The sequence below is a fragment of the Lichenostomus cassidix genome, chromosome Z (assembly GCF_008360975.1).
Source record: "Lichenostomus cassidix isolate B80296 chromosome Z, HeHo_3.0, whole genome shotgun sequence".
Taxonomy (NCBI): Eukaryota; Metazoa; Chordata; class Aves; order Passeriformes; family Meliphagidae; genus Lichenostomus; species Lichenostomus cassidix.
Genome location: NC_139511.1, coordinates 48,585,451 through 48,606,232, shown reverse-complemented (window position 1 = coordinate 48,606,232; position 20,782 = coordinate 48,585,451). Strand labels below are relative to the sequence as shown.

The following is a 20,782-nucleotide window of genomic DNA, read 5'->3' as shown; positions in this document are numbered from 1 at the left end:
TTTTATTTCAAATTCAGAAGAAATCACATGTTGGGCTGCAGGTTATTCCCTCTGCCACACTGCTCTTAAAATGGTGTGGAGTCTCAGGGACACTCTACACAAACATCCTTTATAAAAGTTTTCAAAACACTTTCACCATTGTGAGTCCCTTGCAACTCACCATATCCTATAATGCTCTGACTAATACCCAGGCAAGGGGGCTTCATCCACACATTGTTCCTGCAATAAGCAAATAATCATTAATTACGAAATTGTTCTTTATTAATTCAGTCCTGATCTGTCATTGCAAGTGTGAATGATGCTGTTTCCAGTGATGGATGAGAAAGAAGCCCTTACCCCAAACATTTTTGCCATCTGACTCTCATTTACCTGCAATATTAGCAAAATCTCAATAGCTTGCCCAGGTAGCTGGCAGAGAGAAGGGCACTCAGCATACTCATTGCTATGCAAAGCATGATGAACAGTGATGGTCATCACCAGTTTGCCAATTATTTCTCCATTTTGGCATTTCAATATGCCTCTGAGGTTGCACAGAAAGCTCTGTGTCTAAACCATATTTATGGGTATTCTCAGCTGTTTGCAGTTATTGTGTAGCTCTGATTGATACTTCCTCCTCTGTGACACAGAAGAAGCTGCATTCTAATACCATCTTTATTTTTTCTACAGATCCCATACTTTTGCATTAAAAAAACTCACCTTATAAATCAAGGAAGTAGTGTTGGAGGTTCATAAAATGTGAGACCATGAAAATGTCATCACTATACATTTTATTTTCCTGTCTACTCTTCCTGAATCTTCCAAATGTTGCTAGCTTATTTATGGCTGCATTGTTCATTTGGGATACCTTATTCTTAAGAGGTAGTCTGGCCCAGACCTCCAGTTCCACTTTCATGGTTTAGGTTGTGTTTGGAATGGTTATTTCAGCTTCCCTCTTCATAGGCAAGCTTATGTCCATCCATTAGTGCCTGTGGCAAGCTTAGACCATGCATTGAGTATTGTTAATCATGTTTTTCTCAAGTTTGGCAAAATTATTATACGTCAGTCATGCTATTTCTATGTATTTTATTTTTCTTCAGTGACCTATGCCATTTTTCCTTAGAACAGAGTTAGCATTAATAGGCTTCATAGCAGATCTTGAAAGACTCACACTGTACAATTGATATCAATCTAGTCCTGTGTGAATGGCACCAGATTGCATGGATCACCTTGTCTCACTAAAAGATGGAGCAGCTTTCACCTGGGTCTTTATTTTCTTTTGTAATAAAACTTGTATCATTTAAATGGCACCAGTATAATTTAATTAACAGCCAGTGAACTTTAGTCTCCCCTTAATGGGAAGTTAGGCTAGTTCTACACAGGCCTTCTCATCTTGAATCAGAGCCTGCAATCACTACAAGCATAATTTGTATTGATACAACCTGTATTGATATATCTTGTACAAAACCTGTATAACAGGCCACACTCCTGGTTCAGCCTGCAAAAAATAATAGCATTTATAACTATGCATTTCAGTAATGAAATAATTTATTTTTCTCTTATTCTATGGTACTCAGCATGATGAGAACCTATAGGACTTAAAATTGCCTGTCCTCTATATGCTGAATCCAGATCAATTCAAACAGTTCTGTGATACCTCCATGACTAAGACAAAATTTTTGTAGATGTATGCTATTGTGTAGTTCAGTGTAGTAACTCACCTACTCTAACAGGAGTTGCCACAGGTTTATTACAATTTATCTGAAGGTTGTAAAGTGATAAAGTTTTTTGTCCAGCAATTGAGGAGTGTGTGTGTGCAATACATGTTTTTTCCTAAATTTCTGTAACAACTGTTGATGGAGGGGAGAATGAAAGGAACAATTAAATCAGACAGAAGGTAGTTGCATCAGGTTGCTCTTCAAGAGGTGGACAGAGGCATTGGCAAAACATTCTGAATTACTATCCCAAAGCCATTTATTGTGATAGCCTACATAAATGTTACAGCTTACATCTAACATCTGAAATGGCAGGCCAAGTACAATGACAGATAATAAGACCATGGACACAATAGTAGAAAGAAACTGAAATACAATGATGCCAGAGCCAATCTAGGTTGCAGAAAATTAAGCCAGACTGGAAATAAGAAAGCTAATAATAGATTCCCCAAATGGGGGAAAAAAGTCATTCTGATGTTTAGTGTAAGTATTAGTGTTCTTTGTTCATGAATGCAGTGCTACCTAAGCTATTATCTTCAGATAATTTAAGCTTTCATTTGTTATCTGTACTGTAACTTGTATGTTGGGATAAGTCATGGAACAACAAACAATTATGCACCACTATAACTGAAGTATTCAGCATGCATATATTTGCCTTCTTCATTGTGAATATGATGAAGATAATCCAGTCCTTTCTTCATGAACTGCTGTAATCCTCAATGCAGAAGTACAATACATTCTCAAGCATAAGTGTGCTGATAGAAAATGTACTGTTTCAGAGTTAATTCAACAGAATATGTCACCCAGTGGGTGGTGTAAATACATAAGAAACCATGACAAAGGCACTTGTCACTTTGTCAGAGTAATGTCTGATCCAGCATATGACATTCTGAAATACAAGCAGTACACTGTAACAACGAATCATCCTGTGTAATATGTAATAGAAAGGATACCATAAGAAAATATTTATCTTATTACAATACAAAATAAAAGGTATCTTACTAGTCATACTTCCAATCCTATCAACATTTCACAATCCATGATGCAATAATTACTAAGGAGGAAGAAGCAGTGATTAAAACAAAAATCACAGGAGAGTGGCCAGGCAACATTCAAATACAGAGGATGGGAGAAGGATGTGCAGACAGAGAGAATGGGCTTCGCCCACCCTGGAAAGAGATGCACAGGCTGGACAGCAGACATGAGAAGACTGGCTTGCAGCAAACAATCTCTTTCCAGGAAAAATACAGTTGGTCAACCTGAAAAAACCTGAAAAAAACTGCAGAACACTCGAACCATTTTCAGAAAGACTAAGGCTTTTTACAGCTCTCTGTGGACTTACCCGTGGTATGAACATGTTCAGCCCTTCTGGACCACGTAAAGCAAAGAGCTCACCTAAGTTAATTCATTATGCAGGCTCACATTTTTTCCTTCAAGTATTGTGGAGGTCAGTCTAATATGCCTTACAAAAGAAGTGCATTTGCTGAGCATGACTGGGCAAAAAGCACAATGAAGTCTATACTTAATTCATAACATGGGTGTAATTTAGCTCAAACTGCATGATGGTGCATGTTTTTCAGTCACAGCCTTCACTGCCTGAAACCAGTTATTCTTCAATTACACCTGAAGCAATGATGAGAATAAGTGTATTCATCTTGTTCTTCCAGTGGTGCTACCCCTGTAGCAAGAAGGAAGCACCTTCCTCATACTGGTGCCATAGTCACAAGCTTGGCAGCCCTGAAAAAATCTGGTAGACATTGATCCCCTTTCCTATCTACTGAAATACCCAAAATCCATGGAAAATACTTCCACTGTGATTATCCACATCTCTTTCATGAACAATAAACAAACAAACAAATAAATAGCCTGGAAAGCCATGTTTTCTCATGGCATTTACAAGCACAGCAAGGGGAAAAATATCCATTTTTTAAGATGACACCCATATAATTACTGCCATCTCAGCTCCTATTGCATCATCAGTTTAGTAGCTTTCTTCACAGTTTTTAGAATCAGCAATAGCATCCTCAGCTCAAATGAACACATGCTTTAAGTCTGAGAGTGCTTAGGGATTTAAGCACATACTTACAGCTAAACACATGCTTATGACTTGTCACAGTGCCACATTCATCACTTCTGTAAGCAGATGTGCCTTCATTGGAAGAAAATAGATTTGCACTCAACAAAGTGGAATTGAAGCTGCTCTTATGAGTTTTTATATCAGCATTGATTTCTAGCTCAATTTGTTTTATCAAGAACGACTGGTTCAAGCATATATCAGCTGAGTGGGCGTGGACAAAAAGTGTAAGCAAGTAATCAGAAAAATGTGATTTTATAGATTTACAGGTCACTGTGACAGGGAAATGAGACCAAAGCTGAAAAGTCCTTACCAACATTTTCACATCTTATGAACTGCAGTAGATTGAACCTAAGTTTGTCAGTTGAGCTCAGCTGACAGAGGAAGGGATAGAAGGATATGCATCTTTCAGGCTAGATGCCATGGATCACTTTTTATTTTCATAAATCAAGACAGAAAAGTCTAACTTTGCCACAAGTTTGGAATGCTGTTCAATTCTGAATCTGTGATTACAAACCAGAGCAGGATCTGCTGAACAACATCCAGCCAAGTTCTGATTGCTTTTTCATATTCTGATCTTGAATCCAATCAAAAACTCATGCAGCATCACTTGTGTTTATGCTATAATTCATTTACATGTCATTTAACTATCCCAAGTTTATGTTTAACACTATCTGATAAGTGTCTAGGAAACCCTTATTCACAATATGAAAGTAATCACTGATAATAACAGATCAGTGTCTGCTGCTCCAAAAGGGTGTTTCCCATGCTCTCTATCTATAGTCTTCAGTAAGCTACTCATATTCTATCTCTTCTTGACAGCATTGAAATGTTTATTTTACTTATTTACATACATACATACATACATATATATAGATATATGCCAATGTTATCTGCATTCAAATGTCAGCTTGATGGGACATTGGCTAGGGCACATTAAATCAAGTAAGAAAGGCTAAGGTGATATCTCAGCTTTCCCAAGTGAGAAATATCCCCATTTTAGTATTTTCTGTAATAGTGCACCCAAGGTAAGGCATCAGTGGCCGTGTAACACTAATGCTAGCAATTACTGGGAAATGCTTATTATACGGTGCTATACTAAAGCAGTATTGCAATGTAGATATCTCCACGGAACTGGAAATAAACGGATAAATTGCAGCATTTGCTTGAGTTCAGCATTCAAGTTTTCTATTAAGTTATAGACAAAATCTTTTATTTAAAGCCAAACTAGCTTTGTCCATTGTTATTGATACATGATTCTTCTGTCCAGGAGGTAAAAAATATTAAAAGTTTTAACAATGTAAATGTCTTGGTGGTTTTCCAGATGCAAGTCCTTTTTCATACACTTGTGTTATGGATCAGTTGAGAGCTTTAGACAAGCCCTGCCTTAGGGTCAGATTTTTGGCAGCAGTTTTACTCAGGTGACCTGCACTTAAATTGCTCTGGCTCACAAGTTCTCAAGAACGGCAGGTCAGGTCTATTATAAAATGGGTTATTTACTGAATAGACAGGAGATTAACAGACAAAAGGCCTTAAACAGAGTTACTTACTACACAGGATAATTCAAAGGAACTACTAGCAATTATATAAAACAGTGCATAACATACTAGAGCTAGAAAATAACTAGTATAGATTAGGACTAAATGTAACTTACCACTGAACTGCCAATAGTGTACACAGAGACTTTTCACTCAGCACTCAGAACAGTAACTCAAGATAGGCGTCCCAAATCTTGAGGAGAGATCCCCACACATTTCCAAGGAATGTGCAGAAGAGTTCTGCTTTGTGAAACTATGGTGCAGCTTTTATAGTTTGTAAAGTGAAGTTTCTGTCAGTCAGAAATTCAAGCTAATCTTCCTACAATATCACTTTCAAGGCTAGATGCTTATTATCAGCTGGGAATGTCACCTCCATGGCACCGGAACAACTCACTACAAGACAAGCTGTCCTTGTTATTTCATCAATTAGCAAATTCATGTGACGGGGAAGATGTCCTGAGATATCACACCCACTGAGAGGTAAAAGATAGGCCCTCCAAGGGCTGGGAGGGGTGGGCATCATGCCACAGCTTGTTTTAAAATGTTGTCATTAGGGAGATACCAGTCATAATTCAATACAAGCATTCAAGACAAGCATTCAAATGAGACTCTTTTCTGGGGTAGACAGAGTGATGGCTACATGCAGACTGGATCAGGAAGCACCTGTATAAAAGCAGTTCTTTAGATACACAAAGTAAGATTTGCCAGCTGTCACAAAATTATTTTAGCTACGTATTATAGGATTCACCGGTGCAATTCTCCCTCTCAGAAGCCTCATCGCCTCTTTTCTGTTTTGGGGCCTTATTCAACAAACATTTTAGCCATTAGTAACTTTATGCACATGAGTGAAAATAAGGTCCTGAAATCAGTGTGAGTTCTGCCTGCCAGGTGACACAGATGACTATTATTTTAGGCAGAATGTGTCAGGGGTTAATGCTGGCCAGCATGTCAGCCCCACACAGCTACATTATCATTCCCCCACTGTCAGACAAGAGAATAGGAAGAACAAATGCAAGGAAATTCAGGGGTTGAGATAAGAATAGTTTAAAACAGGAAGGAACAAGGAAGAAGAAAGAAAACAACCAACAAGAATAACAAAAGCAAGTGATGCAAAGAAGCCACTCACTTCCCACAAGCACCCTGATACTGACACCTGGTTTGTCTCCAAGCAATGTCTACATTCAGGAAAAACCCAAACCCTCTCCACCCATGATATTCTATGGATATCACTGTGGTCAGTTTGGGTCAACTGTCCTGGTTACATCCTCTCCCAACATCTCATGCTCCCCCAAATTTCTTCTTGCTGAGGCAGAGTTGGGAAAAAAGAAAGCCCCAATGCCATACAAGCCCTGCCACAACACTGTGTCATCACCCCTGCTTTAGTCACAAATCCAAAACAGAACACCATCTGGAAGAAAATTAATTCCATCCTAGCCAGACCCTGTATAATGTTTATCTTTGTGTCTGTGTTCTTCATATTCAGTCCTTAGCAAGTGTAAGACTTGATCCTGCATTCAGATCACGCAGAGCAGAGATGCACTGGCTTCAAGGATAAACCACCAGAATAGGTTCTTACTGAATGATCAGCTCCTTGGAGTGTGAACATATAAATACATTTTCTACTTCCTTAACCAGGTTTTTATGGGCATGGAACTTCTCTCTGAGAAATACTTTTCCCTTAGCTAAACCAGGCAAATATTTTCACTATTTGATATCCAAAATCATGGTTTTGCAGTTTTCCTCACATTTCCAGTTTTCTCTTAGGAGAAAGGAATGCCAGCCTTCCTTGAAACATGAAATCCACAAATGGGCAGTAAAACTTCGAGGTAGGAAAGAACACAATGGTTAGAAACAAGCAAGCAAAGTTGTTAGCAGTCCTCATCTTTCTTGACAGAAGCCTTCTCAAGGTGGCTGCAGTTTAAAGGCTGTCTTATCAGTCACTCTCACTTTCTATGAAAGACAAAGAACATAAGGCAAGGACTGGAGCAATTCAGAGGCCCTTCCTCAGTCCACATGGTGCCCTCTAGAAAATGTGAGGCTCCCTTTTCAAGGCTCCCTGCTTCCATGGACTTTAGAGCACAAAACTCTGTTCTACAAAAAGTTTCAATTCCGTAAGTTCATAGGTTTTAAATACAAACCTAAAGAGCTGTCCTGAAAACTGATATATACATGAGTTACACTAGACTATTGTGGGCACCTAAGAACCATTCAAATGCTTGCTCACTTCCCCACCCCCAAGCCCAGTTTTATGCATAAAAATAAAAAGAAAGAGCAAGCCCCTAAAATGTCATGACTCTAGGTACAAACAGTTTAACAGGCAATGGAAAAGTGGAAGAAGAAATAACGAAAAAGTCAGAGCTCATGCTGCAAAGACAATCACTAACCACCTCGTGTGCTAACATGATGCTCCACCAGTTCCCAAGCAATAGACAGCTAACCCACCTAACTCCACTCTTCCCTCTGTATTATTGCTGAACATAATGCTGTAGTGCATGGAAAATCCAGCTGGTCAGTTTGGGTCACCTGCCTATTTGTGTCTGGTCCCAGCCTCTCACACAATCCAATCTGTTCACTGGGGGTAAGAGCGAGCACAGAAGGTTCTGATGCTGCCAAAACACTGTCCAGCAGCACCTGAAATGTTGGTCTGTTATCAGCACCACAGGAGTTGTTATGGTGAAAATGACCTTCATCCCAGTCAGACCTCGTACAAATGCTTCAGATCAGTAACTGGCAGGCAATCCTAATTCTGACCTATCTGGCATACCCACAAGTCCTTTCAGTCTGCCCTTTGGCAATCCCCTTGCTTTTCGCTGTTATCATATGTTACATTTTCAAAACAAACTCTCTCACTCAATGTAGTGGCTGCGAGACAAATTGCTTTTGCAATGAACAGATGTAAATTGCTTGAAATTAATTTTTATAATATAGCCTGGTCCGGCTTCCCCGGACAGGATTTTGTATTTGCAATGGAAGCTCTCTATAGGGATTTACCTGTAGTGTAGCCATGTCTAACTTTTACATCCTAATAAAAAAATAAAATTTGATTGACTTCCTGTCTTCAGTTCACTGAGAAAACTTATGACAAACAGGTTTAACTTTTACGATTAAGTTCTAGCCAAAAGCTTCTAAGTAATTTGTGCTTGATGGGAATTATTTCACTGTCACTGAAATAGTAACTTCAGTGAGGGTGACAGTAGGACAAATGCCTTTGAAGTCACTGGAGTTGCAGTTGGTCACATCAAGCTTAGTGCAACCTCTAATGTTTACTGGAACTATCAAAGCCTCAGTAGCTCTGGGCAATGGGATGGCTCAGGAGCTTGGGTTGCTATTTGTCTGCTTCTAAAGTGACAGTTGCCATGGTATCTGAGCACCTCTGGAAAGACAGCTTGTTCCTGCAGGCCTACAAACAGCATCCAGCCTAACTGAGCTCTTAAAAGTACTATCATGCCAAGGCTGCTCAACAGCATGTACGCACTGGCCCGAAAAGAAAATGAGTTAATTTGAACTTGGGTTCTCTGGAGCTGCTATTTTGAACTTCCTGAAATTGTGAAAACCAAGAAGCCTGGTTCCTTGTTTGCTGAGCAAGTCCTGTTGCACTAAAAAAAAACAAACCAAAACCAAAACTCCCCAAAAAAACACAGTTAGCCAGACTGCCACCTGTATTTAAGAATGAAAATGACCATGGCTGCTCTCTTTTGGGATGATTCATTGACAGTACACACTCAGGTGCATGATAAAAACACAGTCACAGTGTTGAATCCCTTTGGAGCTGTAGGCACAGCATAATTTATCAAAGAACCTCTGAACAGGCTCAGGCATGACCTGGAAACTAGTCCTCAGACCTGTCAAGCCAGCTGCAGCCTAGGCACAGATACCTGCCTAGAGTACCTTATGATGAAAACTCAAGGATGCCTACACACTTGCATAGGTCTAGGTACAAACTGGACATACATGAGATCACCACACAGTGGGGCTATGTACAGGGGCTGAACAGCTGTAGAGCAGCTTGTCAGAAAATATGCTGGAGGTCTGAGTGGAGTTTACCACGAGCCAGAAGTGTGCCCTTGAGGAAAAAAAGGTCAGTGGTATCCTGGGTTGCTTTAGGAAGAGCACTGCCAGTAAGTCAAGTGATGAGATCCTTTCTGTGTGCTCAGCACTAGCGATGCACATGCAGATGCTGGGTCCAGGTCTACACTGAACATCCTGGAGTGAGTCTCATGACAGACCACAAATGCAATGAGGGAATTGGAGCACCTTCTACAGAAAGAGAGGCTAAGAGAGCTGGAACTGTTCCACCTGAAGAAGAGAAGTCTCAGGAGGGTCTTATACATGTGCATAAATACGCAACAGAAGAGAAGAGAGAATATGGAGTCAGACTCTTCCTAGTAATATCCAGTGAAAGAAGAAGAGGCAGTAAGCACAAATCAAAATAAGACATTACATTTAACTATGAGGAAAAAATGACTGTGAACAGGTTACAAGAACAGGTTTTCCAGAGAGGATGGTCATTTCTGTCCCTGGAGATACTCAAACCAAACAAACACAGCACCAAGCAACCTGCTGTACCTGACTCTGCTACAAATGCCCACCAGCCTCAGTGACTAAGGTTCTGTTGCCCTCATGGATTCATTGCTTCCAATTAGTTTCTAGGTACCTAAACCCTTCCACATTAAGTGGAAGAGTTTAGGTACTATTAACTATTCTGCCCTCATTGCCAGCCTGCAAAACAAGGGCAATACTTGTTCATTTTCCAAAAGTTATAGGGAAAGGGAAAAAATGCTATTTAATGCCATATTTACCTCAATCTGTGAGTGAAATTTTACAATGGAACAAAATTTAAATTATTTGAGTATTTGCAAAAGTTAACGAAATACCTGTTCAGCCTACAGAACTAGGCATATCACATAGAGTTATACTACGTCCCATGATCAGAGAGGTGCTGTTAGATATACTTTCTGAAAGGGAGATTGGCCACAGAAAAAGTTGAAGCAAATTCTCACCTTTCAGCATTACAAGAAAAAGAAACTCTCACAAATCTGAGGACTGTGGAAAAAGTCACAGAAGGGGTGAAGAACTTATAGGGAAGGAAAAATGGCTGTTTCATCCAAATTTACCTGACACATTTCAATTATCCCAAACTAAAGAGCATATTTTCACTGTTGAGAGTAGGGAACTAGTACTTAGTACATTTATTTTCCTTCTCAGTGGGTACAGGTTAATCTTTAGAGAAAATTTAACTATGGCATCTGTATCTCTTCTCCTTTCAAAAACCTTAGACATCTTGTGAAACATCTCTAAACAAACATCTACAAGGATTGTTTTTTCTCTCTTGAGGAAGCATCATTTCAGCATGATGCATGCTCAATTTTCAGCACTTGCAGACTCGCCAATATTTTACCTTAGAGCTTGTTTAAACATGCACCTTCCTCCAGGCAACACCCAATCTGTCATAAACAATGGAAATAAGACGAAAGTCTGCCTGTTTTCATCTACTCAGTTTGCCAGCTCAATGTAAATCACTCTGCAGGAGGGAAATCTTAAACAATCAACAAAACTGGGAACACCTACGTTTCGGTCAGATTTGAATCTTCTCCAAGAGCTTCTAAAGAAACTGTGCTTTTAAGCCCAAGTATCTCCCTCATGATGGAAGAAGGTGAAATGAGACATTTGAAGGATTTGTCTGCATCTATGAATGGATGGATCATTTATGGAAATATTATAAATAATGTAACTGGAGCTCCAACATAAGAAGGACACGGATCTGTTGAAGAAGGTTCAGCGGAAGGCCACAAAGGTGATCAGAGGGATGGAACACTGTTCCTATGTAGACATGCTGAGAGAGCTGCACTAACTCAGCCTAGAGAGGAGCAGGCTGTGGGGAGACCTAAAGCAATCTTCCAGTGCGTAACGGCAGTCTACAAGAAAGCTGGAGAGGGATTTCTTACAGGGGCTTCTAGTGACAGGACAAGGGGGAATGGCTTCAAACTGAGAGTAGATTTAGATAAGATATTTGGAAGAAATTCTTTCCTGTGAGGGTGGTGAGGCATTGGAACAGGTTGCCCAGAGAAGCTGTAGCTGCCCCATCCCTGGAAGTGTTCAAGGCCAGGCTGGATGGAGTTCTGAGCAAGCTGGTCTAGTGGAAAGTGTCCCTGCCCATGGCAATGAGTCTGGAACTAAAGGGTCTTAAAGGTCCCTTCTAACACAAAGCATTCTATGATTCCACTATTTACTCTGGTGCGCACTGTTAGTGTAGCCAAGAAAACTCTCCCTGTGGAAAAGACTGTAAGTTTAGGCCCCATATTTCTGTAATTAGTAGTTTGCACTTTTAAAAATGTTGACCTTGATTATCATTATTAAGAAGCTGGCCTTACTTGCTTATTTAGGCATTTTTTATTGTTAGCACATGGTGATCCATTCAACAGCTTTCTCACAAAAAATAAAAGACCCCTATTAGACTCAGCACAATATTCCTTCCTTTCTTTTGTTTCCAGATGGTTTTTCATGCTCTGCCCTTCCAAGTTCTGCAGAATTAGAAATACATCTTATAAAAGCTACTACATCTCTGTGCTGTACTTAAGCAAGCCTTCGTACTGAAGTGTTCAGACACTTGCTCTGGGGAACAAGCTGACAGGACATACTAATAGAGCTTGAAACTACATTTAGCAGAGAAAGAGGATGCTCTACTGGATTATCCATAAGGAACCAGAAACAACAGCACTTTAGGTAACAGCAGTGAAATACCTGTAAATCATCCCAAAAGAATTAGAGAGGGCTCTTCCCAGAACATGAAGTGGTGGATAGCCCAGCTGAAGTGCCTCTACACCAATTCATGCAGCACAAGTAACAAGCAAAAGGAATTGGAAACCATGGTGCAATTAGAAAACTACGACCTGATTGCTATCACAGAAACATGGTGGGATGAGTTACATAACTGAAGCCCTGCAATTGAGGGCTACAAGCTTTTCAGAAGAGACAGGCAGGGAAGGAGGGGTGAGGGTGTTGTGTTCAATGTTAAAGAAGAGGCAGATTGTGAAGAGCTGCCTCTGACAAACACCCACAAACAGACTGAGACCCTGTGGGTGGAAATCAAGGACAGGACTAGCAAAGGACACCCAGTGACAGGGGTCTGCTATAGGTTGCCTGATCAGGGGTAGCCTGTAAACAAGGTGTTTTGCTTCAGACCCAGGAAGCATAATGCTCACAAGCTCTCATCCTGATGAAGGACTTCAACCATCTGCTCATCTTCTGGGAAATCAATATAGCAAGCAATCTAGGAGACTTCTAGAGAGTTTAGGGAATAACTTCCTGGTACATGCATTAGACAAACTAACCAGAGGTGAGACATTACTTGACCTGGTACTCACCAATGCGTTGGATGAGCACATCAAAGGAATAAAGATTGAAGGCACCCTCGGCTGTAACAACCACCCTGGTTGAGTTTGTGATCTCAAGGAGTTTGGGGCTGGCAAGGAGCAAAATCAAGACCCTGAACTTTGCAAGAGTGGAATTCCAGCTGCTGAAAAAAATTGGTGAATGAGGTCACCTAGATAACTTCTCTTAAGAACAGAGGGGTTGATCAGAGCTCTCTTAGAGCACAAGAGATCTTTATGCTGGTGTATAGAACACCATGGAAGGCAGGTAGGAAACTGGCATGGCTGAGTGAATATCTGCTCCTCAAACTGTGGAGTAAGAAAGAAATGTACAGGCAGGGACATGTAACCTAGGGAGACTACTGGGATACAACTTGGATTTGCAGGGATGGCCTCAGGAAAGTCAAGCCAAAGCTGGAATAGGACTTGGCAAGAGATGTGAAATATAACAAAAACTGATTCTATAAGTACATAGGTCAGAAAAGAAAGGCCAAGTACGGTGTATGCACCCTGGTACGTGAAAAAGGTGAACTGATGGTAACCAGAAGGCTGAGGTATTCACTGAGTTCTTTGCCTCAGTCCTCACTGGCAGCCAGGCTTCCCACTTCTCTCAAGTCCCTGATCCTGTCTGTGGAAGTTGAAGGAGTGAAGTTCTTCACCCTATAAGCAAAGAACAGGTTTGGGATTACTCAGTGAAGCTGAACAGCCACAAGTCTTTGAGGTCTGATGAGATCCACTTAAAGGTGCTGAGGGAACTGGCTGATGTTGTTGCTAAGCCACTCTCCATCATATTTGAAAAGTCCTGGCACACAGGTGAAGCGACTGGAAAAAGGAAACATCACTCCCATTTTTAAAAATTGGAGAAAGGAAGATCTGTGGAACTACAGACCAGTGAGTCTCACTTATGTATTTGGGGAAATCATGGAGTAAATCTTCCTTGTAGATATGCTGAGGCACAGAAAAGACAAAGAGGTGGTCTGAGACAGCCAGCACAGTTTTACTGAGATCAAATCATGCCTAACCAATCTGGTGGTCTTCCATGATACAGTGACAGCAATGATCAACAAGGGAAGATCAACAGATGTCTCCCATCTGGACTTCTGTAAGGCCTTTATGGTCCCAATGACATCGTTACCTCCAAACTGGAAAGACACAGATTTGATGGATGGACTATTCAGTGGATAGAGAATTCACTGAATGGACACTGCCAGTGTGCTGTGGTCAATGGCTCTATGTCCAGGTGGAGGCTGGTGAAGAGTGGTGTTTCTCAGGGTTATCTCTGGGGTCTGGTGCTCTTCAATGTCTTCATCAATGACATCTGCAATGACATTGAGTGCAACCACAGCAGGTTTATAGATGACACAAAGCTGACACATCAGAAAGACAGGATCATATCCAGAGGCACCTGGACAAGCTTGAGACATGGGCCCATGGGAATCTCATGAAATTCAACAAGTCCAAGCACAAAGTGCTGCCCCAGGTCAGGGCAGTTCCAGATTTGAGTACAGACTGGGAGAAGAACTCATTGGGAGCAGCCCTGCAGAGAAGGATCCAGGCATTCTCCTGGATGGAAAGCTGGACATGAGCCAGCAGTGTGTGCTCACAGACCAGAAAGCCAATCGTGCCCTGGGCTGGATCAAAAGAGGAGTGGCCAGCAGGGTGAGGTGGATTCTGCTGCTCACTTCTGCCCTTGTGAGATCCCACCTGAAGTGCTTCATGAGCTCAGAAAATGCACGGACCTGTTGGAACAGATCCAGAGGAGAGCCACGACAATGATCAGAGAGCTGGAGCATCTCTCCTGTGAAGACAAGCTGAAAGGCTTGTGCTTGCTCAGCCTAGAGAAGAAGCTCTGGGGAGCCCTTGTTGTAGTCTTCCAGTACCTTAAGGGGGCTTATAAAAATGAGAAAGAGGGACTTTTTATATGGGCAGATAGTGGCAGGACAAGGGGCAATTGTTTTAAACTGAAAGAGGGCATGTTTAGATCAACTATTGGGAAGAAATTCTTTACTGTTAGGGTAGTGATGCTGCCAGCTGTACTACGGGACACAAAATGCTCATTTTATAATACCTTGTCAGATGCTAAGAATTGTTAGGGGATTTTTGCTTAGTTTTCATCCTCATTTTTAAATCTATGATTGTTAAAGTCCATGAATTTGTTGGAAAATTAACTAACCCACAGAGGAATACTTCTGGTTGAAATTGTGGGAGTGGTAGTCTCAGTCTCATAAAATTACTTTTTTGTCTTTTTTTACAGATTGCTGTTGAGCAACTTGTATTCAGATGGTGCTCAATATCATTGATATACAAAGTCTTGTGCAAATCAGTGTTCTTTGCTGTAATCCTACTATGTTACATTTCCAGTCATAAAACCTTACTGGAAAAAAAGATTTGCCAAGCTATAAAATGTTCCTTTTCCTTTGCAATGGCAGATGCATTAGAAAATGCTAAATGACACAAAGGATCAAAAACTATTGTTTCAGGAATGCTTAGTTCTCCCCTTCCATCACAATGCAGCAATATTACAGCAAAATTGCTATGAAATTACTGAAATTAGGGAAAACCAACACAGATCACATTCTGATTATATTTGGAGGTGTAAGTTGGAAAGTTGAAGTCGGAAAATATTTTTTCTAAAAACATCTTTGTTCTAAAAGCTTTCTAAAAAGCTTTGAGAAACACATAGCACCACACACAGGTGATCTTTTACAGGCTATGTTTTTACAGGAGTGAAAAATCCAGCTTTTGAAAAAAGCTGGAATTACAGTTTCAGGACAAAATATGAACCTCTTATGGGCAAGCCACTTGTACCAGCTGTGAAGCAATATAGGTATTTAAATTAAAGAGCTACCTGCAAGTCACTGTGGGAAAGCAGCAATATACCACCTTCTACCACTTCAATGACACTCAGAGTAGACCAGACCATCAAAGCTCTAAAGCTATCTGAAGGAATAACTTCTACCTACAACCAAACCTGTTATAATGTGAAGAAACCAGAACACAGAAGGACTCATAGCTAAACTATAAATATTTAATATATAAATCCAGTTCCTGGAGGGTTCAAAAAGCTATACAAGCACTTCCTACATATCAGAAGCATCTTTGACTTTCAGCTCGCACTTAAAGCATGCTTTGCTGCTTTTCTTACGTGAAACCATGGTGAAGACTACAACAGATAGAATCTGGCACTTCTTTTAACCTCCAACTATTCTCAGTATTTGCAGCATATTACCTAGGAATCTCTGAACTACAGAAAGTTACAGGAATTACTATGATTGGATTGAAGAACTATCAAAGAATCAAATAACTTTAACATGCAAGATAGAATAAAAACATTTTAAATTTATTGTTTTTGTTAATAGTGTTATTGACATCATACCAAGATGGATATAAATTCCTATATCATGTTATGTAAGTGCGATTCAGAAGACTGTACAGCATCTAGGCAACTTAAAGAATACTGTCCCTTGATTCAAGCTATATAGAGACTGCTTTTTTACATTAACTTGATTTATGAAAGAATGAGAAACAAGGAGCTCTTCCATAACTTTCCCAAGAAATTATGAGAACTTTCCCAATAATTTTCCATGCATTGTCTGTGATGTGTAAGCTAGGAAAAAAAAAAGTTTTTGCTTAGAAGGAGGATCTTGTTTTCCCTGTCACTTCTATGAGCTAGAAAGACAGGTCTGAAATATCAATTTATTTACCCTTATTCTGAGAGAAATTGTGAGACTGTACAAGCAGCAAATGAGACTCCTACAAACAACTAAACTATTCTTTTAGGGAACAGCAGGCATTGGCAGCAGAAAAAATATTTGTTCAGATGGTGCTAAATTCCATTTTTTCTAGGAGGTCAAATACACTTTTATCCTCAGAGAAAACCAGGTTTTTTGATGCATTTCTAGTACATACACTTCACATTCATCAGATATCATTCTGCCCTGCAGAATTCAGGAAAACATTTTTATTAGGGATTTCAGGATCTTTTTACTACATATGATGCAAGGAACTTATGTGATAAATGACTCTGTCACAGATCAGAGCAACCCCACTACTATGATGTCAGTGGTACCACGACCCTAGTCATGGTCATATCAAAGTGTCATCTCATTTCCTAAGAGTTCCTAATATGTCCTCATTACTCCTGGCTGCAATTCATGAATCAGGGGAATCTTCTCAAATGAACAGCATATAAAAGGGATGTCAGTAGGAGGCTGAAGGGTGTTTCTCAAAGCACTTGCTTGAAACCAAACAATTTGAGGATTATAGTCCTATGTCATTATACACATCTTCACAAGTATGCTTTGTGTTAACAAATGCTGGCAATTTACTGCAGTCTCAGCTTTGAAAGATGATTATTTTTATTTGGAAACTGCTGAAGTGGAATGTGGTTTGGACCAACCCAGTGCAGGACAAGGTTCACCTCCAAGCTAGCAGCTGCCAGGTAGGAGAGGAGGAAGTGCTGAGAGAGAAGCAAGAAGGTTTGCTGCATGCGATAATCTCATGACTCCTTCTCCCAGCCAAATGGAGAAGGCTATCCTTGCAGTGAGTAGACTTTTTGTTTAAGACATGATAAAGAAAAGCCAATCAAGCTTGAAGGGAAGAAACCTTTATAATCACACCCTGGGTTTCACTCATATTTCCTAGTGAGCATAAAACAAAGAGTAAATCACACTTCCAAGGAGCGTCACTGTGGGAAGATCCTTCATCAGCGGATCGGTGGAGAAGCTGCCATGGCAAGAAGCTGGCTGTCTGCATTTATAGTATACTGGAGTTTACACTTGCAGATTAATGGAAATTTCTGTCCCTAACGGCTGTACTTAGACAAATTTTACCAGGAAGATATGGAGCATAATTCAGCTCCAGCTGCTGTTAAGGGAAACAAAATTTATTTCCACAAGAAACAAGTACAGTAGTGAAAAAATAAATATAATTGTACTGTGCTTTTCACTATTATAGCATTAAGGTATTTTTAAAACATACTACAGCAAAACATCTCACATTCTGAAATTTCTTTAATTTTGGAACTGAGTTGCAAAAACCTACAGATATTTCCTAGTCTTATACATAAATATTTGCTGAATAACTCGATTTGACTTTTATTACAGACAATCATACAATCCTGTTGGCTCTCCTAACAGATATCTACCCCTCCTGAAGCTTCTGCCAGATTAGGAGGAGAGAATGACCTCATGCAGCAGTGTTAAAAACTGGGTTCTGTATGTCATATATTTTATACTTAAATTAATTTTTAAAAGCTCAGCTGGCCAAGTTAATTAGCTAATCACACATCTGCTTTGCTTAGGCTCCAAGCTAGAGACCTGTAAACATGACAAGTGTTAACCAGTGTAGGCAATGCTGCTGAAATACAAGGACTGTCCTGTGTGAGGAGCAGACCTACACGGGCTTGTCGGAGGCTGTAAGACTGCTTCCACTTGCAAATGTGGGTGGTTGGTGTCACATAGAATAAAAAAAAAAATCAAACTGCAACAGAAATATCTGGAAATGAGGTTTTCAAGTATCTTATTAATGTAAACTGTTGACCTCAGAGGACAGTTCTGTTTCTAGGGGAAGGGGTATGTCTTTGTTTTAATATGCATTATCTGTCTTAGTTATGTCTAAATCTGTAACTAACTGGCAATGGAATTTGCTTTGCTTTTGGTTTTTTTTTTTTTTTGTGAGAGGTTGTGTTTCAAACTTGACAAAGTTTGTCAGCTTCAAGTCAAAGACAATCTCCTATAAACTCACAAAAAAGATCCAGCAAAAAACCAATTGTACTTTCTAATGCAACAGTCAGAAAACCAACACAGCACACCTTATTGATAGATCAGGCCTCCAAGTATCTGCAAATAGGAATATGAGACAATGATTCCTTTCCTTCATTTCAGTGGGTCTTCTCAAACACAGCACTTCCAAAAATCATACTGCTCTTCAAGTGAACAAAGAATTCCAAAGCCTTATTTCACTTTAGTGAAAGGCAATAAATGCAATGTATATTATCATACTAAATCATATTAACTCTTGTGGTACTTAGACACATGAAACTGACTATTTCCATTAGTTTTATGATTACTGGTGAATCTACCAAAAAAACAACCAAAAAACCCCCAAACAAACAAACAAAACCCAAAACCAAACCAAAACAAACAAAACAAAACAGAACAAAATAAGCAAAGAAACGCCCATCAACTTACAAGGTGCAGATGTTCAAAAAACAAAAGAATTTATTTAGAATGAAGGCACTATAAAAAAATAATTCATTAAATACAACTTCTTTTGATTGAAGAATATTTGAAAGCAGATGAGGGGTTCTTCATGCATACCTTTTGTTCCTTATTTTAGAAGAAACACTACTTTCAGAATTAATAGTTTAGTGAAAAAACTTTAAAAATCCTTGCTGCAAATTTAACATTTATTTTCATCTTTTCTGAATCATCAACAGAGTTTCAATTCCTGAGCATTTCTAAAAGAAAATACTTCAGGAAGGTAGTTTCTTATGTGTTTGTTGCAATTTTTTTCAAGAACATGTTGTAAAACATAGTTGAAGCTTGTCGGTATTCAGTAGCAAATTAAGCAACCTTGGAAATGTGTAGAACATTTAAAGAAAAAAGATCTCAGTTGAAAGGATGTTTGTTACTTTAGGATTTCACTCAAACCATGAGGAGATTTAAACCTTTTCCCCTTCATTAGCTTTGTGCACGTTGCTTTTCAAATGGAACTGCAGATGAGTGCACCAACAGTAAAAATCCCTGGCTGGAGCTGCTATGAAAGCCAAGCGGTCTGTTGGAAAGATTTTATCAATTTTATGCTCTTGGATGAGTAAGAGACATTACAAGTGTTAAAGTAGAGTAGCCATTAAGATTACAGTTGAGACATGATTAATTATCCCCTCCCTGTCACCTGTGGTAGTCTGTCACCTTTCCCTCTGACCTGTTTCTATTCTCATTTCCTCAGGACTCTGAGGACCAAATTCATATTGGTGACATCAGTGATGCTGAGATCAGAAATTGGCTCCTTGCCTCTATTCTTCCTTTGCCTTCCCTCTAATTTGCCTTTCCCTGTGCTTCTCTTCAAAGATGCTTTCCTGCAGATCTCAGTGCTTTGCAGGTATCCTTGACTACAGCTGACATTCCCATTCTCTCGCCAGCTGGAGCAGGTCTGGATACAATCCAGATCAAAAGCAGGTGGCTAATCAGCAAACGAGCAACTTGTTGGCACACAACAGAAGTGACTCAGTCACTACTGGGTCCTCTCTTTTGAGTCTTAAATTTGGCTAAAAAGCAGTTGTGGGTGGTGGATCTGAAGACAGTGGGTTGAGAATCATATTGCAAAAAAAAACCCCAAACCCCACAACCAAAAAATGGCCCTTTTGGAATTGAACCAACTTTCACTTTCTATCTAGCTACAAGGCAAGCACAGCCCAATACTGCAGCACACTTGTAATATGCTTTATGGAGATGGCACCAAAATAACTTTGTAATGCAAAAATGTATGATTGGATAGATAGCACAACTTCTATGGTATAGAAAGAAAACTACAAAGTATTTTAACAAACCTTTGAAGATATTAATTGCACAATAATGTAACTGTAGCATGAGATTTGTAATATATAACCCATCTTGAGTAGGTTCTATGAGCAAACAAAGCTGCCACATGCACAATGATTGGAACATTTTTACAAAGCCCTGCTTGTATTTGAAATCAAAGTACATACTCCTACAAACACTTCCACCTCATTAAGTTACTCAGCAAATCGTTACAAGGGTAAAATAAGCAACTATTTACTACTTATTCTTGGAAGGCTTGTTTTCAAAAGAATTTTTACTAAATAGAAACCAAAGTTAAAACTACAAATTCAAACCTACCTGTCAAAATTCTTGTTGACAGTGGTTGTTTTACAGAATGTCTTCGAAATGTCCCTCTTCTTCCATCAAGTAATTAATGCAAATTATTGAGCTGCAATAGGAAATTCATCATGTCAACACAGATTCAACATTTCTGCCAGTCAGATCATGGGATAAAGAGTTCACCTCTGTGTGCGGTCCATGTATCTGCCACTAATTTATTTACTCTTTCAGGGAAATTGCACAATGTCTTTGTGCTTTCAAAGCA

The 20,782-nt window shown here is 39.6% G+C and overlaps 1 long non-coding RNA gene across 2 annotated transcripts in view; it reads right to left on the bottom strand.

Annotated features, from left to right (window-relative positions):
• LOC146424844 (uncharacterized) overlaps positions 1-20,782 on the bottom strand; it is a 92,130-nt gene that overhangs the window by 60,451 nt on the left and 10,897 nt on the right. The window contains exons 3-4 of one of the 2 annotated variants that reach the window (XR_014846805.1): positions 20,536-20,626; positions 161-219 (exon numbers count right to left, since the gene is read on the bottom strand). This is a non-coding gene — a long non-coding RNA (uncharacterized LOC146424844). Of the gene's footprint in view, positions 1-160; positions 220-18,872; positions 19,433-20,535; positions 20,627-20,782 lie in introns of those variants that run through there. The other variant, XR_014846806.1, reaches the window with a different exon arrangement.